We start from the raw sequence: 5,108 nt of genomic DNA, 5'->3' as shown, positions 1-5,108 counted from the left end.
AAAAAATTAAAAGTTAAAAAAGAACTATAAATATATTGCATAACATTACAGAAAACAGTAAAAAAGTGATTTCAATCCCATTGCCCTAACACAATTACTGTTACATCATTCTATACCCGAACTTCTAAACTGTGATCATTTTGGAGTGGCAATCTGGCTAAAAGGAAATAGCAACTTCTGCGTTGGCCTTCTTAAACAAAAGCAGTTGGCAGAACAGGAAGAGTAGTGAATCAGGACTTCAAACCTTGATTAAGCTGTGTGACTCTGGACAAGTCACGTTACCTCTCTGTTCCATCATTTCTAAAAATAGCAGTAATAACTGCAACCCGCCTCCCTTAGCAACAGAAGCAACAGGGCTTTGTGAACTGTGAAGCAGTTTGTGAAAGGGCATTAGCAATTTCTTGATGACTAATGATCAGTATGAAAATCTGATGATGAAGATAATAATAATAATGATGACGATGTAAGTGTTCAGAAGCTCTGATGTTAATTTTAAAACAAGAATCACCTGTAATACTTTCATTATCACACCTCTGGGTGAGCAAAGCTGTTGGCCTCAGACCTACCCAGGCTCGCCAAGCCCAGCCAGGCCCTGCCTGACCTTGCAGACCCTTCCAGACATAACCCAAACCTCTCCCACTTCCCTAAATACATACACCAAACACTTTATACCTCAGGGTCTTGCCCCCTGCTGTTCCCAGTCTGCCTTAACTGCCTCCTTCCCATCCCCCACCCCACCTTCCCTGAGATGCTCTCCCCATCTTCTCTGAATAAGTCCCTCTCGGCAACTATGTTTCCTTCAGGACTCATCCCAATTAGACAGTATGCTGTGTGTCTGTACCTGCTTGAATGGGGTCTCCAAGCTGGATGAGGTCTCCAAGCTCCATGAGGAAAGAGACCAGGTTTGTCTTGTTCCCTCTCCTTCCCCTGGCTCAGCCCCTGGGATGAATGGCTGATTGTTTGGGAAGAGAAGTGGAGGTGGGGTGGGGAGGGGCTGGCTGGGGTGAACCCAAGTCCTCTTCCCCTGGACTGCCCCCACACACTGCCGCGTGCACCCCCTCTGAGAAGACTGCTGGGGCAGCAGTAGCAGTGGCAGTCCTGCCTTTATAGGTGCTGTCAGACAAGCCCCGCTCCCCCCGCCCCCCAGGAAGATGCCTCCTGACTGCTACCATGCTCTGTGCACGGCCAACAGGCACGTCATGAAGCGTGGGAAGCTTGGGAAGGCAAGAAAGTTCCAGGAGAGCCTTGCACTATTACTGTATTCACAACACACTCAAGAGCGGACTCTTCACTGCAGTCCCCAGCAGGATACTGCCCAATGGAGTGAGGACCCTGCCGAGATGAACCCTGACTCTGAGTGCCTGGTGGACTCCGACGGCCCTGGGCAGGCCTCTCTAGCCTGATCTCAGCTCCCCAGGCCCCTGGACAACCAGCCCCTGCCTCCCCTCCCGTCCCCAGGGAAGCCTCCCCTAAAAATCTCCATCCACTTGGAGCCTACCCAGCTTCTGAGGTCCTGAAGGTCACCTCCTCTCTAAAGCCTGCCTTGATTCGCTGCATCTTCCCCATCAGAGCCCCACACTCAAAAAAGAGCCATCGAATGATTAACTCCTCTCCAAATACCAAGTGCACCTGCATCTTTCCAAACATGGGACATGCACAGTCTTTAAATATTTCAAGTCTTCTGTCTCGCCTTGGATATCAAGAAGAGCAGGGGCAAACATTTCTTAAGTGCTTCCTCTGTGCCTGGCACTGTCCTGAGCGCTTTACACACACACATTCTCTCTCTTGTCCTCGCGCAGTGACTCAGGTAATATCATCACCTCTGTCTTGCAGGTGAAGAAACGGAGGCCCAGAGAGGTTAAGCAACTTGCCAAAGCCTCACAGCTCCAGGTGGCAGCTCAGGATCTGAACCCCAGCAGCATGATTCCAGGGCTATGCTCTTAACTACGGGCCTGCCCGACCATTGGTGTGTGGGCTTCCGTACACAGTCGGGCTTTGTAAGTGCCAGGTTCTGCCACCCAGGGGAGCAGCGTGGCTAGGTGTGGATCATAAGTGCAGTCACTCAGCCACAACTTCCAGATCACCTACTTTGTGTTCAGCGTGTGCTGTCAGGGAGTGGACTTGAACGAACACAGCTCCGCCTGGGGACCTTGGGATTATGCAGAGCAGAGGAGAGGTAGACGAAAATCCTATTCGTTGAAGCAACAAAATTGCTACCATTATCTGCTTTGGCAAGGCTGAGAATTTCCTTAGGAAAAGCACAGAGAAACAGGAACTTGAGACCCCAGCTAGTTAGGCAACGGCTAATCTTTGAAGTACACAGGCGAACCAAACGTGTGTTATGATTTTGGTCTCACGGGGGACCAAAATCTATTCGGCTGAACAGCAGAGCTAGAAGGAGCTAGAGCTCCTGCCAAGAAACAAAGGGGGATTGAGGCCCAGAGCCGGGAACGGGCTTGTCGGAGGCCACCTATCAACTGGAGAAGCACGGCTCCGCTTCCCTTACGCCCTGTGCTCTCCAAGTCCCTGGGACTGCACCCAGGACAGAAGGCTTTCAGGCCATCTGCATCCTTAAGAAGAAACCGCCAGGGGGTGAGGTAAGTGCAGACAGTGACGGAAAGTTTAAAAGTTTTCTCGGTGGAGACAGGACGTTAGCTCTTACCTTCAGGGAGAGTGGAACTGTTCTGCGAAAGCTGGATTTGGGAAGCCAGGGTTGATGTCCCAGGCCAACACAGGCCCACCTCCAGCCCAGCCCTGCCCGAGAAGGACAGGAATTTCAAAGGCAGTAGCTCCCCACTTGGGGCCACACCCAGGTGAGGCTGACTTTACCGGGGAACCCGTGGAACTGGCTGTCTCCCACACAGGGGCAGGCCGGGCCAGAAGGCCACCGCCGGTCTGCAGCCTGGCGCCTCTCCCTGTGGGGTCCCACCCGGCCCCCACCCCAGCCAGGCCTCCAGAACAAGGGTGGGAGCCAGTGGGGAAGAGGCCTGCTCCTCTCCTAGTGAGGCCTAGTGAGGTCCCCCGGGGCCCACCCCAGCCTGGGCTGGGTCTGAAGCGGCGCGGCTGCTTCCTGCTTTACCTTTTTCTTTCACTTTGGCTTTAACCCCAAAGTGAAACTAAAGACTGGGACGATGTGGGAAAGAGGGTGAGAGTTAAGGCCTGAACACCTAGCTTCTCATCCCAGTGAGGCTGCTGACTCGCTGGGAAACATGGGAGGAGGCCCTCAACTCCCTGCCTCGGTCTCTCCGTTGATAAAATAGGAGCGAGGAACTCGGCTAGTGCTTTAAAGTGTCATTTTTAATTAGAAAAAAGATGGAACGTCCCCTTCCTCATCCCTGCCACCACTGAGGACTAAAAAGGAGCTGCAGAAATGACCAGAGGGGGACCCAAAAGGGCCTTCCTGTTGGCTTGGAGGAGGAGGCAAACTCTGGCCGCTGTGTGGAGACCTTCCTGGTCTCTCTGACTACCTCTCCCCAACCTGTCAACTCAACTCCTTTATCCTGAGCAGCCCCTGGGGCAGAGCAAATTCAGGAAGACCCCAGGGACGAGCTTGACCTGGTCTTAGCACAGCAAGAGGAGCCACCAACAGCTGCCTGAAAACTCCCCGCCTGAGGGCTGACCAGGCCATCTGCTAAGACCCAGGACTAAGACAGCATCCCACCCGGGACAGGTCCAAACTTCACTCTCTGCTGACCCCAGGGTGCCTGGCACGGTCTAGCTAAGACCACTGTAATCTGTTTTACGGTGTTTTCCCACTGGCTGGTTTACCAAATCTCCCCTCTAGGCTGGTGACATGAGAGAGGCAGGGATGAGCCTCCCCACCTCTCAGATGAGGAAAACTGAGGCTCAGAAAGGCACAGGGACATTGTGGCCAAGCCAGCACTGGATTCAGGAGCTCAGTAAATATTTGCTGGATGAATGAGCTCGATGGCGCAGCCATTGCCAAGCAGGTGCGGCACACACCAGAGAAGCACAGGAAGGAGGACACAGTGTATGTGTGTGTGGGGGGGTGGGGGGTGGGGGAGCATCCCTCCCTGGAGACCAAGTCACAAACAGGTCCCCAGGTACCTGTAACAGAATCCCCTCCCCCCAGTCCCGGCTCCACTCCTGATGTCCCTCCAGCCCATTTCTTCCCTTCATCCCTCACTTCCTCCCATCTGCACCTTACTCTGGAGAGATCTCATTGGCCGAGAGCTTCTGAGCGAAGACTGGCCAGCCTCCTTCCCCTCTCTCGGCTGGATTAGTATGGATTAGTACCCTCAGTACTTAACCAAGGAAAGGAATTTGAACCCAGGGGTGGGGGCCAGGTGCTTTTAAAAACATATACACCTTGGGCTTCCCCAAGGTGGCACACTGTATGCACTTCCCACTGGTGGCACAGTGGTTAAGAATCCACCTGCCAATGCAGGGGACATGGGTTCGAGCCCTGGTTGGGGAAGATCTCACATGCCACGGAGCAACTAAGCCCGTGTGCCACACCTACTGAGCCTGCGCTCTAGAGCCCGTGAGCCACAACTACTGAGCCTATGTACCACAACTACTGAAGCCTGTGTGCCTAGAGCCTGTGCTCTGCAACAAGAGAAGCCACCACAATGAGAAGCCCGCGCACTGCAATGAAGAGTAGTCCCTGCTCGCCGCAACTAGAGAAAAGCCCACGTGCAGCAATGAAGACCCAACGCAGCCAAAAATGAATAAATAAATAAAATTTTTAAAAAATTTTAAAAAAATCAGTAGCCCTGAAAAAAATATATACACCTTATTTTTGATAAAGGAGGCAAGAATATACAATGGAGAAAACACAGCCTCTTCAATAAGTGGTGCTGGGAAAACTGGACAGCTACATGTAAAAGAATGGAATTAGAACACTCCCTAACACCATACACAAAAATAAACTCAAGATGGATTAAAGAGCTAAATGTAAGGCCAGATACTATAAAACTCTTAGAGGAAAACATAGGCAGAACACTCTACAACATAAATCACAGCAAGATCCTTTTTGACCCACCTCCTAGAGAAATGGAAATAAAAACAAACAAAAAAAAAAACAAATGGGACCTAATGAAACTTAAAAGCTTTTGCAAAGCAAAGGAAACCACAAACAAGACAAA

This window comes from Physeter macrocephalus, chromosome 14 (genome assembly GCF_002837175.3).
Source record: "Physeter macrocephalus isolate SW-GA chromosome 14, ASM283717v5, whole genome shotgun sequence".
Lineage (NCBI taxonomy): Eukaryota > Metazoa > Chordata > Mammalia > Artiodactyla > Physeteridae > Physeter > Physeter macrocephalus.
Note: the sequence above shows the minus strand (reverse complement) of the source record.